This window comes from Zalophus californianus, chromosome 6 (genome assembly GCF_009762305.2).
Source record: "Zalophus californianus isolate mZalCal1 chromosome 6, mZalCal1.pri.v2, whole genome shotgun sequence".
In the NCBI taxonomy this organism is placed as follows: domain Eukaryota; kingdom Metazoa; phylum Chordata; class Mammalia; order Carnivora; family Otariidae; genus Zalophus; species Zalophus californianus.
This window is the reverse complement of record NC_045600.1, coordinates 68,928,984-68,948,239: the sequence shown is the minus strand read 5'-3', so window position 1 is coordinate 68,948,239 and position 19,256 is coordinate 68,928,984. Positions and strand designations below refer to the sequence as shown.

At 36.4% G+C, this 19,256-nt stretch overlaps 1 pseudogene; it reads left to right on the top strand.

Moving 5' to 3' along the window:
• The window catches only part of LOC113909279, a 36,621-nt pseudogene extending 21,144 nt beyond the window's left edge, over positions 1–15,477 (top strand).
• Positions 15,478–19,256: the final 3,779 nt, after the last annotated feature.

Here is a 19,256-nt window from a genome sequence, read left to right as displayed (position 1 = left end):
AAAACACAAGATATAACAAGTGTTGGTGAGGATGTAGAGAAAAAGGAACCGTCATGCATTATTGATGGAAGTGCAAACTGGTGCAGCCATTGTGGAAAACAGTATGAAGATTCCTCAAAAAATTAAAAATATAATTACCATATAACTCACCAATTCCACACTGGGTATTTACCCAAAGAATATGAAAACATTAATTTGAAAAGATTTATGCACCCCTATGTTTATTGCAGAATTATTTACAATAGCCAAGATATATAAGAAACCTAAGTGTCCACAGATAGATGGGTAAGGAAGATGTGATATATATATATATTTACACACACACACACACACACACACACACACACACACACACACACACGGAATATTACTCAGCCATAAAAAAGAATGAAATCTTGCCATTTGCAACATGGATGGATTTGCATGTTGCCATTTGCAACAACATGGGATTTTAGAGAATATTATGCTAAGTGAAATAAGTCAGAGAAAAACAAATACCAAATGATTTCATTAATATGTGGAATTTAAGAAACAAAGCAAAGAATGAAAGGGACAAATCAAAAAACACTCTTAAATATAGAAAATAAACTGGTTGTTATCAGAGGGGAGGTGGGTGCAGAGTAGGGTGAAATAAGTGACGGGGATTAGTACATTTATCGTAATGAGCACTGATATACAGAATTGTTGAATCATATTGTACACTTGAATCTATTATACACTGTGTGTTAATTATAATTGAATAAAAAACAAAAAATTTGAACTGCTTAATAGAAAAATGGACAAAATAACAAGAGTAATTTTACAAAAGAAGAATTTTGTATAAATACAAGCCATATACCTAGTTGTGAAATGCTCAATCTCATTACTAATCAGAAGATGCAAATTAAAACTGCAGTGAGATAGTTCATATCCATCAGATTAAAAAAGTCTTAATATCTGACAATATCACATTTGGAAGGATATGAAGCAAGAGAATTCTCATTCCTGTCTTGTAGGTGTGTTAATTGGAGAAGTCACCTTAAAAATAGTTTGTAGTCATCATTAATAGACATTCAGACTGTTCATAGATATTTCTTATTCTCTTCCCAGGGTTTATGCTAAAATTGTACTACCCCCTTGAAGTTAAGTATGGCTATATGGCCAGTATCATTTCCAAGTGGGAGGTTTTAAGACCTGAGTGAGTGATCAAGTTTTTCCTCTTCTTCCATGGCTACTTCCTTCCCTTGAAGGAAGGTGATGTGGAAAAGAGACTCTCCCTATGCAGCCCGCATCTAAGATGAAAACATAACACCAGCAACAAAAAAACCTTTGATGTTTAAACCACTAAGATTCTGGATATTGTTTTAGCCCATTACGATTGCTATAGTATCACTAAGTAATATTGAACATGTTTGTATTAATTAGCCAGCAATTCTAGTTGTTGGCATTTGCCCTATTGACTTTGTGCATAAAGAAGTCATTTAGAAGAATGCTTTAAAGAACATTGCAGTTGTACCAAAAAAAACTGGAAAAATGGAATATCTATCAACTATAAAAGAATAAACTGTAGTATATTTATGCAGTGGAATCCTATAGAGAAAATTAATGAAACGCACATAGCCAAATACATCAATATAGATAAACCTCAAAGTATATTGGTCAGTCTAGGGATGCCTGGGCGGCTCAGCCAGTTAAGTGGCTGCCTTCAGCTCAGGTCATGATCCTAAGGTCCTGGGATCGAGCCCCACATCGGGCTCCTTGCTCAGTGGGGAGCCTACTTCTCCCTTTGCCTGCTGCTCCCCCTGCTTGTGCTCACTCTCTCTCTCTGATCTGAAAAAAAATAAACAACTTAAAAAAAGTATGTTGGTCAGTCTAAGAAGCAAGTCAGAATAGATATAGTAAGATTCCATTTATGTTAAATGCAGTGTGAAGAGTTTGTGGAAGTTATGTATTATAGTAGAACCATGCATAGGTTGTAAAAATATAAAGATAGCTTAGGAAATGATTAATACAAAATTCAGGATACCGGTTTTTCTCTGGGTAGTGGAGGAGAACGCAAAATGTACTTAATGAATTGCAATGGATTTTAACTGGTAATATTCTATTTCTTAACCTGAGGGATATAAATATGGGTGTTCAAGTTATTATTACATTGTAACCTATCCTTATACATTTTATATACTCTTCTCCATGTATACTATATTTCAAAGACAAAAGTTATCAGTAATGATCCTGACGCACAATGACCCCAAGATAGGTTGAATCATATTTTGATAAGTGGCTTATATAACTCCTTAAGAAAAGTCTGATTTTGTTGTCCAAGGACACAGATGGAGATGAAATTGATTATATCCTAATTGTGCTTTGATTTTTGCAAAATGTTGGGAAATTAACTTAGTAGCTCTATTTCCATTTTTATGTTTATAGAGTAGCAGTGATATACCAGTTTATTTGAAGATTAATATTTACAAAACACCTTGTACCTGCAATATTACTATACACTGTATTAAAATAATATATTAAAAATACACCATAACTTCTGACTAATGGAGGTTTTTTAGTGAATAATGGATATACTGGCAATCTAGATCATCACTGACTTGGTTATAAGTGATGATAAGAAACATTTAGCTTAATGGAAGAGAGAAAAATTGATGGCAATTAGATAGATTTTTGAAAGCTAAAAGTTTATACATATAACAAACTATGAAAACACTTTAATAATGCTTTTTGTATGATGGAAAAAACTTTCAGAGGCATACAAATCCATAGGAAGAATGTTTTCAACAGAGTACAAAAATGCAATCTTCCTACTTGGATGTTAGCAGTGAATGTCAAAATACCATACTGCTGATTTTTGGTTTTAACTCTTGAAGATGACAGGTAACCATCCATACGACATTAGTTTTTCAAATGGTCATGAAAAAAATACTGTCACCACCAAAAGCACAGATAAATGACCAGCTGTCCTTTTTAAAAAGTGTATGAGGTCTAGTACAGTGCTTTCTTCAAAGACAGGTCATTAAAGAGAGGAGATTAAGTCAGGCATGAATGAAACAGGGTTTAGAGGACTGACTCCAATATGGGTGACCACAGATATAATGTCTAAGGAACATGACAGTATCAGGGAGGATCCGAGTTAGCAACACTATCTATAGGGTGTGATGTGATGGATGGAAGCGCTCTAGTAGTATCTAGAAAATGGCCATACAGTAATAGGGCCCTGTCTCTACAAAAAGTTGCAGATTAGAATTGGGGAGACTGAAAGGCTGAATAGGGCTTGCTAGCAGGGAGGTAGAATGTAAATCTGAACACAAATTAGACTAATAATCATAAAGAAAAGATATACAATGTAATTATTCCAGGGTTCTTACTAAGAACATTATATTTTCATTCTAAATCCTTCTTAACTAGGAATGGAAATTTGAATAGTCTGCCAGACTTACGTGATTCCCAATTTTTATACCACATAGAGTTAAATTTTCAAGGTGAAGGATTTCTGAACCTACAATTATCCAGACCAAAGAGGAAAGGACTGGTTATAAAAGCCATTCTGTTCACTAAGCTACTTATATAGATAGTGAAAACTTCTTATTTAATAATATCAAACTTTATTGAAAAATACAATTTGCATGGGACTACTTTTAACCTAATTTTAAAATTGTGATGGGTATTTTCTACTTGCCCTTCTAGTTTTATTTTCGCTTTTATTTTCACTTCTTCAGAATCTTCTCTGTGCTCCCAGAAGGCTGATATCTAGGGATTGATTTGATAGATGACCTTATCCTCCTACTTCTGGAAGGGATTGTCCAGTGGGAAGCTCCAGCAATAGGTTGGAGGGCAAGAGGGAAATGAGATTGGGTATTCATTCCCTACATTAGCTAGTCTTCAAAGGTATCCCCCAACAATTTCTCCCTTTCTTGTATATACATGCCACTCTTCATATCAAGAGTTGGAGCTTATTGCTGCCTTCCTTGAAACTGGCCTGGCCTATGACTGGCTTCTACAAATAGAAATAGCAGAAGGACAGTTTGAGACTTCCAAATTCAGACCAAAGAGAACTGGAAGCTTCTAATTGCTGCCTCCTGGAACTCAGCCACCATGCTATGAGAAGCCCAAGATAGATGGAGGAATCACAAAAATGAGAACCAAGGCACTCTAGTTATATATTGGGCACTAGTTATATATATCGGGCACTAGTTGACAGCCATATGAGTGTGTAGCCAGTCTCCAATATGGCACCCAATTAAGGTTGTTTCCTGTTATTCATATTCTTATGTAGTCCCTTCCCACATTGTACCAGTACTGGTTTATATGACCAACTGAATACCACAGAAGTGATCTGTCACTTCCAACATTACAAACTGTGCTGTGTTTGTCATATTGGTGATCCTCTCAGAGATCACTCACTTGGAAAAGCCAGCTGCCATTTCAGCTTATGGAGAGGCCTTTGTGGTGAGAAACTGAAACCTGTCTACAAACACATTAAGTAGATCTACCAGATTTCAGATAACTGCAATTCAGCCAACAACTTGATTGTAACCTCAGGAGAGACCCTGAGTCAGAACCACCCAGCTGAGCCGCTCCCAGGTTCCTGACCCACAAAAACTGTGCAATAATAATTTTTATTGTATTAAATGCTAAGTTTTGGAGTAATAGATTACATAGCAATAAATAACTAATACATCTGTCCTAGGCATATAGGATAAATTGAACCCTCAGGTGATTGTAGCCCCAGCTGACCGAAGGAGTGGAAGAGACCATCTGACCCAATTTAGCATATACAATCATTAAAGATAATAAAATGGTTGTTATTTTAAACCATTAAATTTGGGGATGGTTTGTTTTGTGGTAATAGATAACCAAAGCAGAAATTCGTACTAGAAGTGAGGTGCTGCTATAACAAAAAACCTAAAACGTGTGGCATTGGCTTTGGGACCACGTAGTGGGTTTATGTCAGAACGGTCATAGAGATAGTCAGTGGAGACTATAAAGACAGTGAAGAAATTGCTATTTGAGCCTGGAGCAAAGGTGAGTTTCTGCCCTATTATGTAGAAGGAGAATGTTTGACAATGCTGTAATTGTGGTAATATGAGAGAGAGAGAAAATATGTCTAATGACCTTGTGTATTTGGCTCAGGAGGTTTCCAGATAGAAAGTTGTAAGGGTCAACTGGTTTCTTTAGGTATATATGACAATTAATAGGGTGAAATGAACTAGGGAAAAACCATTTAACTTTCAAGCAGTATCTAGAGTACAAGTCAGCAAACATTTTCTTTAATGGGCCAGATCGTAAGTATTTTAGGTTTTTTAGGCTGTATGGTGTCTGTAGCAACTATTCAACTCTGCAGTTGCAGCACGAAAGTGGACACAGACAATTTGTAAGTGAATGGGTGTGGCTGTGCTCCAAAAAAAAAAAAAAAAAGACAAAGCAGGTGACAGCCTGTATTTGACCTGTGGGCCATAGGTGACCAACCTCTGATCTAGAAGAAACACTTTCAAATAAGGATTTGCTGGGTTGGAACATAAATTATTCTCATATTCATCTTTTCCAGCCCATATGAGATTTTCAGAGCAAATTAAAACCTGGGGGCAAAGATCAAATCCAGAGTGCTGCCAGAAAACAGCCACAGCATGAAGATCAGCTCAATAGTGCAGTTGAAAGAATGTTTAACCTTCAGAGAGATTAAGGATTTGTCCCTTAGACCCTCTCAGCTAGACAATAGGGCTTTTAAGAATCTTAAGGGCTTGCCTTGTTGACCTTCTCAGCTAGACAGTAAAGTTTTTAAGAATCTTCAGATAGTGCTTCATAGGCCCATTCAGCTAGAAAAAAGGAATTTCAAATATTTTAAAGGTATTACCCATATAGCATTCTGATTTTCAGTCCAAAGTAGAGAAGGGTATGTCTTTAAAAATCTATCATAAAATATTTTATAGGTACATAGAAAATCCAAAAATTTTAATGGAAATTTTAAGAGCTTGGACTAAAAGGGACAGAAGTAGTTCAAAATGGAAAAGGACCTCAGTGTTATTACTCTCATATGAATAGGACACAGCTGAGAAAATGACTTAGCAGCAACACATTCCACTTCTTATGGAAAAGTAAGGATGACAGGAGGCAGAGCCATGAAGAACCATCCTCAGGGAGCAAATCAAGAAACATTCTCTATCCCTGGAGATGGAGGAAATGGTGACATGTGGGCCAGGAAATGGCCCACATGCTGTGGGCCAGTAACTGCTATGTGCCTTAGGTTTTACACTGTTAGAGTGAAGGTTTCTACCATGTGCTTTCCTCATTGTTGTATATTAGCTTTGTATGGGGCACATAATGATTGTGTTGGTGTTTCATTTTTAGTTCACAGGTGTTCCTGAGACGCTTGAGGAGTCTACCTCATCTACATTTGTTTCTGGTAGAGGTGACAAGAGTTGTGGCTATGAGCTGATGCAATAAGGGAATGGGAATTTGTGGTGGTATTGGGAAGTGTTAAGTGTACTTTGTACATGAATTGTTACAGCCAGAAGGTAGAATCTGGAGTGTCTTTCCAAATCCCTCCTCATGGCCTGGCCATGAAATTGGTAAAATTACTGTTTTGAGACCTACAAGCCCAGGCTTTAAGAGGATTGATAGTATGACAGATATATAAGATGAGCTGCTCAGATCCTACTTTAGAGAAGAACTTGCTATTCAGCAGTGAGGAATAAAGACAGCAGACAGACATCAAATGCAGCTCCTTCAGCATCTATCTCAGCTATAGAGACCTGCCTCACCTGAGGTCATGCCTTTCCTTGGAGACTAAACAAAGAGAGGGTATAAAGGTCTGGACATTTTGCCCTGATGCGCTACAGATTTGCAGGTTAACCAGTTGCATCACAGTTGGATTTTTTCCTTTGCCTAATCCTGCTACTTCCACATTTTCCCCCTCAGGATCAACAACAAACATCCTGTACCCCCAAATTCTCAGAATCTTCTTCTGGAGGGTTCAACCTATGACATGTGGGTTGTACTACCTACCCCTTAAAATCCAGTAGCCATGTTGTAAGAAGCCATATCTATATGGAAAGGCCAGATGGAGAATACTGTAGTGGATGAATCCAGCTGAGTGTCTTGTTAAAAGCCATTACCAACCGGAAACTATGTGAATGAGCCATCTTAAGACTTTCCAGCCCAGCTGAACTTACAAATGATTTTGCCCTTCCTGATATCATGTGGATTAGAAAAACCACCCAGTGAAACCGTGGAGATATGAAAAATAGTAAAATAGTTTTTTTAAACCACTAAGTTTTAGGGTGGTGTGTAATGCAACAATAGTTAATTGAAACATTTCCCAGCTCTCTCCTTGCTAGATACAAGTTGTGCTTCCCTATTGAGGGTTACATTTCTCTGTCAAATTTCCCCTGCAGCTCCATTCTCTGGATTCTGTGGTAACATCTCTATCTTGCTATCCCCAGATTATTGTGCATCTATTGTGAAAGTCAGTATAAAGTCACTATAAAAAGGGAAAATATCTCCCAATTTTATAAAATCAAGCAGATATGATTTCTAAATATAGGAGGTTTAGGGGCACCTGGCTGGCTCAGTCAGTAGAGCATGCAACTCTTGATCTTGGGGTTGTGAGTCTGAGCCCCACATTCGGTGTAAAGATTACTTTACAAAATTGAAAAATAAGGGTTCTTCAGTGACTCAGTCTCTTAAGTGTCCAACTCTTGGTTTCAGCTCAGGTCATGATCTCAGGGTCGTGGGATTGAACCGCCATCAGGCTCCCTGCTCGGTGCGGAGTCTGCTTGAGATTCTTGCCCTCTCCCTTTGCCCCTTTCCCTGCTTGGTGCCTGCATGTGCTCTTTCTCTCTCTAAAATAAATAAATAAAATTTTTAAAAATATTAATTATAAATATATATAGGAGTTTTAAGTAGAAATCCTCTAACATAGCTCTTTTTCCCTCCTTCTTTCAAAATTATCTTATCTCTGAAAAGAGGTACTTTGGCTCACCCCTGCTTCAATAGGCAGGCGATAAGGTCTGTTAATCTCATTTTCTTTCCATAAAAGGAAAAACATATGTTAAATGTCTGTATAAAAAGGTCTTAGTCCTTAAGTAGGACATGTTCCTAGGGTTCTGCCATAACCAGTAGTGTTTGACAGCCTGATATGCTTTGAATATGCTTTGAAAAATGTGGCCTTAAACAAAAGCAAATAATGTTTAATGGTGACTTTTTAGGAACTTGTTAGGGGGATAAGTTTGGAGAAGGAAAGGCTTTTAAAAGATTTTCAATATATTTTTATTTATCTATTTATTTATTATTGTTTAAGTAAACTCTACCCCTCGACGTGGGGCTCGAACTCATGACCCTGAGATCACAAGTCACATGCTGCACTGAATGAGCCAGCCAGGCACCCCTCAATATGTTTTTAAATAGTTCCATAAAATAAACAAAAACTTTTCTATCTTATATTTAGTCTCCTACCCTTTATTAACAAGCTAAAATCAAATTGGTCTCCTAATTGTTACACTAAGCTGAATTATCAGGAGTTTGGTAAATAAATTGCTTCTTAAGTAACTACTATCAATGAAAGATTATTATATTTGTGCCATTTAATGCTAGGTATTTTGTAAACTTTCGAGTATTTTTGGTAATATTTGACTCAGATTTTTTAAATTAAGGTTAGGCTTAACCCTTTATCCAAGTTTGCCCAGACAGACTCAGTTTATGCCCATTGTCTCATCACTACTATTGTCATTATTATTGTTCTTTCTTATTCACAAAACTGTACGTTGGATGATAAATTACCTGGTTACCTTATCTCAAGTGGTAGTTATTTCTAAGACAAAAATATGCATACTTATATCAGAAAAATAATATTAGTTTAAATATTTTAAAGGCTATTTTGTTGTTTTTTCCAAATAACAGGGTCAGAGTATCTTTAAATTAATTTGAAATTTTTAAAAAGGTTAACATGAATTTTTAAAAAGAACCTATATAATTTTAGACTTAACTCGTTGAAAATGCACTTTTTCAAGTTGAGATAAGCTTAGTAGTAAAATTATGTTCCATAAATTGACTTTTATAATTTTTTTCTATGGAATATTTTCCTAGTACTTGAAGAAGACAAATGAGGTTTGAAACCACAAAGTAAATTAAGGGTTTTCTTGATCAGCAGTTACATAAATTAGAGTGAATGTCAGTTTTATATTAATATTTAATAATAAGTTGATTAAACTTTGATTGAAAGCCTGTTTGTTTACATATTATGTAAATTGATTTTGAAATAAAGTTTATAGATTTAGATGATGTTTACATTATTTCAGTTTCTAAGTTTACATGTGCCACATAAATTTTGGTGCTATATGACAGCCCCTAAATAAGTTTAAATTTGGGAAAAAATAGCAAAATAGTAGAATGAGAGATTAGGAAGTTTTTCAGAATTAAAGTTTAACCTTTTTTATTCCATCAGCTTCATTCTTTTGTAATATAAAACGAAAGAGATCATGTTTACTATGTGAACAAAAATCTCTGTGATGGTTGTTGTCTCTTTTGGCATCATGTTTGCCATCACTACCCTTACTCAGATCTATCTTTGATCTTCGCTTTGTGAGTCTTCTGCATATGAACTGTACCACTCAGTCTTCCTTACCCTGAATATGAGATATGGGACTGGTATCCAAAATATACAAATAATTCTTAAAGCTCAAAAAAAGAAAACAAATAACTAATTTTAAAAAATGGGCACTACATCAAAAACTAATGATATACTGTACGGTGACTAACATAACATAATAATAATAAAAAAAAAAGAAAACAATATAACAGATAACCACGCCGGGACGGGGCGGGGGGAATGGGCAAAAGATTTGGACACCTCACCAAAGAACATATATGATGGCAAATAAGCACATGAAAAGATGCTTCATTTCATATGCTATCAGAGTAATGCAAATTAAAACAACAATGAGATACCAGTACACCTATTAGAATGGTCAAAATCCAAAGCACTGACAGCACTAAATACTGTGAAGATGGAGCAACACGAACTCTCATTCATTGCTGGTGGAAATGTAAAATGGTGCATCCACTTTCAAAGACATATTGGCAGTTTTTTTTTTTTTAAACAAAGCTAAATATAGTTTTGCTACATATAACAGTTCCATTCCCAGGTATTTACCCAACTGATTTGAAAACTTATGTCCACAAAAATCTTCAAGTTTTTTTAGTATGTTTACTCATAATTATAAAAAACTGGAAGCAACAAAGTTATTCTTCAATAGGTGAATGGTAAACAAATTGTGGTACATCCATACAATGGAATATTATTTGGTGGCAAGGGAAATGAGCTATCAACCCAGGTAAAGACATGAGGCATCCTTAAATGCATATTGCTAAAGAAGTTAGTCTGAAAGGTTACATACATTAGGATACCAATTATAAAACATTAAAATGGCATATGAAGATTAAAACTATACAGACAATTTAAAAAATCTAGTGGTTACTGGAGGTTTGGGAGGAGGGGGAGAAGGTTCTAATAAGTGAAAAATTGTTTCTTATTTGAGGTACTGAAATTATCCTGTGTGATACTGTAATGGTGAATACATAATAGTAACATCTGTCAAAAACCTATAGAATTTTATCACACAGAGTGGCCTTCATGTATACAAATATTTTAAAAATTATCTAGAAGGTCGGAGAATCCCAGCTTGGAATACAGACTATGATGAAAGAATCTGACTGTATTACAAGTGTACTAAAAAAAAGAAAAACTTCACAAAGAAGGAGGTAGGGAGGAAAGATGATAAAGTAAATAGCTGGAAATGAGTGGAGCCTGTAATGCTTAAGGCAAAAACTGTAATTTTAGCTGTTTTCCATGAAGGTATGAGTTAACAATGCTGATAAGGCTATAATATATATACTCAAATTGAACAACTTAATAAATGAATAGAAGATGGTGGAAGCCAGGTTCTCACTGTTAAGTGGAGGTTAGAAATAAGTAAGGGAAAGAGTTAGAATGATCCATGTGGTAAAAGATCAGAGCCAGAAACATCAGGATGAACTCCTGTTTAGCTTAATATAGATATAAATGGTTACATGCAGAAATATTTATAGAGGGACGCCTGGGTGGCTCAGTCATTAAGTGTCTGCCTTCGGCTCAGGTCATGATCCCCGAGTCCTGGGATTGAGTCCCACATCGGGGTCCCTGCTCAGTGGGAAGCCTGCTTCTCCCTCTCCCACTCCCCTTGCTTATGTTCCCTCTCGCTGTGTCTCTGTCAAGTAAATGGATAAAATCTTTAAAAAAAAGAAATATTTATAGATATGTGTATATACACAGGTTAGTATATACAATTATATGTTCTTAATCTGTCAATTGAGAGGTACTAGAAACAATGACGCCCCAGTAACAACAAGAATATTTAGCACCCAGATTTTGGTTTCAAGTACTATCTCCAATAAGAGGAACCAGGGCTTCTTGGATAAATGATTAATTCTAGGACTGGATCAGGAATTATTTAAGATGAGTCTGGAGCATTATGCAGTACTAGGATGTAAGGAAGTGTTCCTCCAAAATTCATATATTGAAATCTAATCCTCAATGTGATGGTATTTAGAGGCAGGGCCTTTGGGAGGTTATTAGGACATGAGGGTGAAGCCCTCATAAATGGGATTAGTGCACTTGTAAAAAGAGGCAAGAGAGGCAGCAGCTCACTCGATCTCTCTCTGCCATGTGAGAACACAATGATAAGTTGGCGGTCTATAACCCAGAAGAGGTTCCTCACCTGAACCCAACAGTGCTGGTACCCTGATCTTAGACTTCTAGCCTCGAGAATTGTGAGTAAAATATTTCTGTTGTTTATAAGCTACCTAGCCTCTGGTAGCCTTTACTGTAGCAGCCTGAACTAAGGGAGTGCTCAAAACAAAACTAACAAAACAAAAACCTACATTGATGAGGTTATGTTGAAAGGATAAAAGAGCCAACTGAAAGAATTGCAAATGGCCAAAACTGGAAAAATTTGAGCAATAAAATAAATATATGATTAGATTATAATCCAAAATATAAGATAAATTCCCATGGGTCCATGATGATATAAATGATAGGATAAATAAATAAATAAATTTTGTAGAAGAATTATAAATAACTTATGTAGATACCCTGCCTTCCTGGAGGGGGGACTATAAAAACCCACTCCTTAAGTGGGGGATATGTATAGTGACTTTTTTCCTAAGAAGACAATATGGATAGGGGGGATAATGAGATGAGAAAACCTGACAAATAATACCTCAGCCAGGTGATCAAGGTCAACATCAACATCAGTATTAGGTTATAAATCAAGTTCATAGTATGTGCCCTTGATATGAGGTAATAAAATGGCAGTTTACCTCTACAGTTTTCCTTGCTAAAACCCATAACCCCAGTCTAGCTATGAGGTAAAAAAAAAAACCACAAATTACCTGACATGTATTCTTCAAACACATGTATCCTGGATGGGATCTTGGAATAGAAAAAGAATATAAGGTAATAACTAAGGAAACTGGAATAAACTATGAACTTTAATTATAATGGTTCAACATTGGTTCGTCACTTGTAACAAATGTATCATACAGATGTTAATAAGGAAACTGCATGCAGGGTAAAAATAAACTGTACTATCATCTCAGCTTTTTTTTTACTGTAAATCTAAGACTGTTCTAAAAAATAAGCTCTATTTTGAAAAAAAGTAGTGTAAAGTCTAACACATAGTAGGTGCAAGGTTAGGAAAGGAATACCTTCATGCATTCAAGAATTGGGCTCTTGAAAATAGAATAAAATGTTACAGCTTAAAAGAACCCAAAGGACCATCTTGTTCAACTTCTATATAAAGAAGGAAGATGAGAGCAAAGAATGTTAAGTGACTTGCACAGGTCATGGAGTAATGGAAAAGTAGGTGCTTTCCACAAACAGTATTGCTCAGCTAATGAGACCCCACATTTTTGGAATATTTGTATATCTGTAAAACAAACTATCCTTTCTAATTTGAGTAATTTTAACAAATTGAAAGGGAAAAATTGGGACCCATAGGCAATTCAGTTAGGGACCTTTAAGACAATCTGGTTGTACAACAGCAGATTTTAGAAAAGAAGACCCTCTCAATGTAAACTAATCATTAAATAATTGCAAACTGAAGGAGCTTTTGGGATGGAATTAAAAATACATGGAAGCATGATTTCAGATAATACCTGAATGAGAGGAAAAAAGGCATTGGAAAAACATATATTCTACATGTTGCAATGTTCTGTTTAAACCTTGGAAAACTGTCATTTGGTGGTGTTACTATAGGACTCATTAGAAGAACTGAGGAAAAAAAAAACAAAGCTTTTCTCTGATAAGTACCTATAGTTAGTGAAAGGTTTTTCCTTCATAAATCCAAAGTTTGGAATGATTATGGACCAGGAGAAATTCCTAACACATGAATGAGTTTCCTCACCAATAAGTTCATGGTTGAGCTGAGCCCAATCAGGATTTACAGATGAGGGTATCTGTGGTCTTAAGGTGTTGTTATTTATTTAAATGTTTTATGTTACAAATCTTTATTAAGTTTTGGTCATTAAAATTATGTAGTCTTTTTAATAGTTTATAACAGGAAAAGATCAATTAAGTCTAGGAACTTTGGTCCATTTCATCACAACTTTTCCATCCAGGTTAGAAATAGGTCTAAATGTTAAAAAAGTATCTTCTTAAGTAGATGTCACTTTTCAAACAATGATAAAAATAAAAATTGCAAAGGAACTAACCAATTTTCACCATGCTTATCTAATAAATTGACCCTCTTATGCAACATGAATAGAATTGATGCATGGGTCATCAGTATCTTGTAGAAATATATTGGTAGGGATGGTAAATTTTAATTACCCCATATTTTTCTGATAGCTGACATATGCTTACACAGATGATGGCAGTTATTAAACATTGCATGCAGATTCATATATATGATAGAGCAATGTTAGAGATTATTTGGGAATAGAAGAATGCTTTAAAAAGAAGATCAACAATTCAAAATGTGCTGTTGAAGCAAAGGTTCAACAAATTTAGAACTAGGTCATAAGAAGCCTAAATGTCTAACAAAAGAAACACATGACAATTCAGGTTTTCAAACTAAGAATTTTTTAAAGTTCTCTCATGTAGAAGTTACTTTTACTCTCCAATTTTGATCATTCAAACTATTTACTTGTACTCTGAATGCACCTATAAGCTAAACACATATTATAGTTTACATAGCTTAATTATTAAAGTAAATTTACATAGCTCATAATGTTTTTAAGGAATAAAACCCAAGACTTTGAAGCCATATTTATAACATACCATTACACTTTTTTTTTTTTTTTTAATGAGAGAGAGAGAGCACGAGAGGGAAGAGGGTCAGAGGGAGAAGCAGACTCCCCGCTGAGCGGAGAGCCCGATGCGGGACTCGATCCCCGGACTCCAGGATCATGACAAGAGCCGAAGGCAGTCGCTTAACCAACTGAGCCACCCAGGTGCCCCACCATTACACTTCTGTCACATAGATGGTCATCCAGATAAGCAACATACAAAATTATCTTTTATAGACGGAAAGAACTCTATATAGGAAATCAAAATGCTTTCCAGTTGGTTATCAAGGAAATTTCCTTCATCTTCTGCTTTTTATACTATCAGGTAAATCTTTGTATAAATGCTATCTTTTGTTAGATGCTTTCACAACTAATTCAAAATCTCCTTGTCAAACTATTTATTCTGTAACAATAAAAATTTTCAAATACATTAACTGTACAAAGGAAAAAAAATCTAGAAATATTGATCTGCTGTCCTGCCACCTTGCATTGTGAAGATAAGCAGTTTTGTGCTAAGACTGCTAGTGCCCAGCTCGCAGAAGGCACAGCTGCCTTCAAGGTGTTGCAGGTGGTCGAGGGTTTCTGGGTGACCTTTTGGTTGAAGGTGTACAGATGAGAAGTGGCCACCTCTGGGCCCCCCAATATCAATTACGAGGGTGGCTACTTCAAGACATGCCTCAAGTTCCCTATCGACTGCCTTTTCTCTCCTTTGACCTTTTGGTTCCTGACCAAGTTGTGGCATCCCGACATCTACGTGACGGGGGATGTTTGCACCTCCATCCTCCACCGTCGACCCCCAGAACGGGGAAACACCCTCAGGGCGGTGGAACCCCACCCAGAATGTCAGGATTGTCCTCCTAAGGGTCACTTCCCTCTTCATCGAGCCCAGCACCTTGTTATCAGCCATTGTGGATGCCTCGGTGGTGTACAGGAAGTAGAAAGAGCAAAGGCAAGGACCCGGATTACACGGACCTGGAAGCAAGTCCTGCGACCGAGGTAGATGCAGAGCCGGACTGCGCAAAGCTGCCTGCTGTGATAGCCAAGTACTTCATGAACGCCGAGGCCCCCACATCCCATGAGGGCTTGGAGGAGTATATGAGGACCGCGAGACCCAAGCGAGGGCCAACTCCAGCCGCAAAGAATCCTGACACTGCGGCCCCCGCCGAATAACCTTGCCAGTTTTACCTCCCCAGGCCTAGTGTGTGGGCCCTGGGGGCACCCCCTGATGTGGAGACTACCTCACGGAAGGTTTGTACTGCCCCTTTCCTTGGGTTGTTTGTTTTAGCTCTTACTTTCCTTTTCCATATTGGTGCTGGGTTTTCATCTGCTTTTTGGGGAGGGTCCATCCACTCTTCGGTCCCTCGGAGTCCTACTTGTGTTGGGCGCCTGCATCGGGCCTGCCCAGGCAGGCGGCTCTATGGGCGAACTGTGATGGCCCGAAGACCCAGACCCTGGTTCTGTCTGCAGCTCTGGCTAGCAGGAGCCAGAAACTTTGGGTTCCCAGCTCGTGAGTGGACTGATTAATTTGTGGTCATCCTTTCTGTGGTTTGTTTGGAATCTAAATAAAATGACTTTATGAGGAAAAACATAAAGGTCACCTCTACCAGTGAACTTTGGAGAATAGCTCAATGGGAGGTCATGGCCTGTAGTTTCAAATGTATATGGCCAGGGTCAAGGAAATTATACTTTATTTACCAATATTCTTAATTTGTCTTGTTGATGAGACCAGAGTCTACTAAATCAGAGGAATTGTTAGTGTTGTTGCCTAGTTATAATGGATTTTCATTTTTAGTAATTCTTCAACACTTCTAGAAAAGCAAAACTTTTACTTTGTTGTTGTTGGTATTTTTCTTATTAAAGCAAAGGGACTGCCAGTGTAACTTCTTGAACTCTGATTATTTTACATTATTTTCCCTTTACCCATTTTATTTTGATTTTTCTTTACTTAACTGTCTTTTCTCATTCCAAAGTTAGCTCTTTTAAACTTGAATATCTTCTTCCGAAATTCTTTCTGGCAATCTGCCAATGTTTTCAGCTCTGATATGTGTCAGCTTTCAGGATTGTTCAGCCTATTGGTTTGTTTCTCTTTGAATTCATTTTTCCTCCCCCTTCTAATAGTTCTGTATTAGAAATTTCAGCTTGATTTTTACTGTGGAAGGAGCCATATTACCTTCCTAGAAGATAAATTAGAGAATTCCTTCATCCCGGAGAAGCCAGAAAGATCAAGGTATGGTCACAGGAGTTTGATCATCACCTAAACTTGGGGGCAAACTGAGCAGAAAGGAGCTTCCTGGTTCCATTAAATTTTATTCCTGTGCATTCAGTGAACCAAGAAGATGATTTTAAATTTATTCAACTAGGCTTTTTATTATTTGCAAAACCTCCAATTTAAAGTCTTGATTAAAGGTTCTCTACTTTACCCACAAACCACAAGATAGAATTTTGCAGTAGCAGTAGCAACAATGGGAACTCAGAAACTCCCAGATTGTTTTGATGATAAGGTCCAAGCACTTGTATGTGGTCCATTCCTTCTAGACCCCCAGGACTATGTTTACTGAGTATTTACTGAGTATTTTTATATAATTCCCAGAAATGGCTAAGGTAGGATGTGCTGTCATAAAGTCCTAGCATGTGTAATATCCAGTTTGTTCTTTGCCATTGTCTCATGGGATCTCAATCAGTTATTATATCCTTCTTTATAATTTATTATGGTGTTAACACATTTCCATTAGATAATATATTTTTTATGTCTGAAGAACATTTTCTCTTGTTGAATATTTAAAGGCAGCGTGACGTGGTACAAAAACTACTGGACCAAGTATTAGGGGGTTGGGGTTCTTTGCCCTGTTATGTTTTGGCTCATTTGTTTTTACCATACTTTTGTGTTATTTCGGCTGCTTTTGTTGTAAGAATAGAAACCCATCCTAGCTTATATAGGCAGAAAATAATTTCTAGGGAGGGAGATATAAGGATATCTTACTTAAAAGAAAGTCTGAAAAATCTAAACTATAAGAATCAGGGCAGCTTTTTGAATTACAGTAGTAACAATAAATAGACTGTTTTATCAGGTGTTACTGCTGATCATCTTTATTCCTTCCTACCCACTCTCACAAATTTCAGAGAAGATCTATCTTATTAGTTTAAACTGAAGAATATGGAAGAAAACAGATCCTCTTGATTATTCTAACCAGATTATATCTGATGGGAAAAGAGCATTTCTCTAGAAGCAAAATTCAGGTGTTGTTAATGGAGGAATAAAAAAAGATGTTGACAAAATAACAAAATCCAAAAGAATGTAGCAAAATAACAAATTGTTTATTCAATCTTTATGCTTCTAAAGATATCACCCCATATTGCTATAGTGAGTTTTATATGAAATATTAAGGAGACAGCATAATAATAGTCTAATTTCATAGCTATCTTTGAACTGGGGCCTCTTTCCAATATGTCAGTGTTGTGGACCAGTTCCTTATTCTATCTTTACTAGGCTATTGTTGTAGCTTCCTAACTGACTGTATGGCATCTAGTTTTTTTTTTAGTTTTTTTATTCTTATGTTAATCACCATACATTACATCATTAGTTTTTGATGTAGTGTTCCATGATTCATTGTTTGTGTATAACACCCAGTGCTCCATGCAATTGTATGGCATCTAGTTTTACTCATCATCCTTCTAATTGCTCCTCCAGAACTGTTAGAAGTATTTTTCTAGAATACAGTTTTGTTTTTTGGAAACTGTAGTAGCTTCAGTACTGTTTCAAAGATACTTAATACCCATTCTTATCACCATGTTGGGCAGAATTAGATGCCCATTTTACTTAGCTTTTATAGCACTTTGTACATACCTTACTTAGAGATCTTGATTCACTGAATAATTATTGTGAAAAAGGGGTAAACTACTTAAAACAGTAAATACAATAAATTATCAGATAAACACACATAATCCTATCTGTCTTGTTACTTCTGTTTTCTAAAGGCAATTTATATCTATTAAAAAAGATCCCTATAGCTCCCTCTCACCCACAGAGCTTGATAGGGGAAGAATAAAAACCTGCATGCGTTTTAAAGGAAAAAGACCCAATTTAAAAACCTCTGTAGATTCTTCTGTTCTGCTAAGGAGTTCATACCTGGAGTGAACAGTCTTTCATTTAACCGGCCACCTTAATGAATTTGTATGTATGCAAAACTGGCATGAAACTAATTTCTCTGCATTATTAAGTGGCAGGTTATGGGGATTTTGAATATTCTGTTGGTAACACTAGGGAGAGGGGTTTAGGGAGCCCGAGAAGTAATATGAAGAGGAAATAGGAGAAAGATTTCGAAGGAAAGGTTATGTAAACATGGAACTCTTTCTGTGTTGAGAAACCTAAGTAAAAAAAAAACCCCAAAAAACAAAACCCCAAAAAACAGCCAGTGAGATTTCCCCAGGATAGGAATTGCCAAGGGCTTGTAAGAATGGTTGCATCCAGCAAATTAAGTCATTTGCTCTTCTGTGCATTTATAATGGGCATTGTGCCTGTCTTTACATCTCCTCCACTCATCTGATTATGTAGCAACCATTTGGTTTAGGTAGGATTAACCTTCTTCTTCCTCCAATAGTGACAGCAAATTGGTCTAAACAATCAGGTAATCCCATAATACCATTTAGATGGTGATTAGTTTGAAAGTAAAGTAGGCTTAATCTAGTTAACATTTTCTGACATTTTCTGAGACACAGGGGTTGGTTTAGGAAAGATCTATTCAGCAGAGCCTCAAGACTTTTTTTCTTATGGTTGTGAGAATTGCCCTGCCTGTCCTACTGCATATGGAGACATAGTTCCAATTTCTGATGGCAGTTGTCCTTTGATCATGTGGGAAGTCATCCTTAGGAAGACAGTGACTATAACAGAGATGGAAAAATGGAAAGAAAAAAATGAGTCTTTGATGACTTACTTGATTTAGTCACTAAGA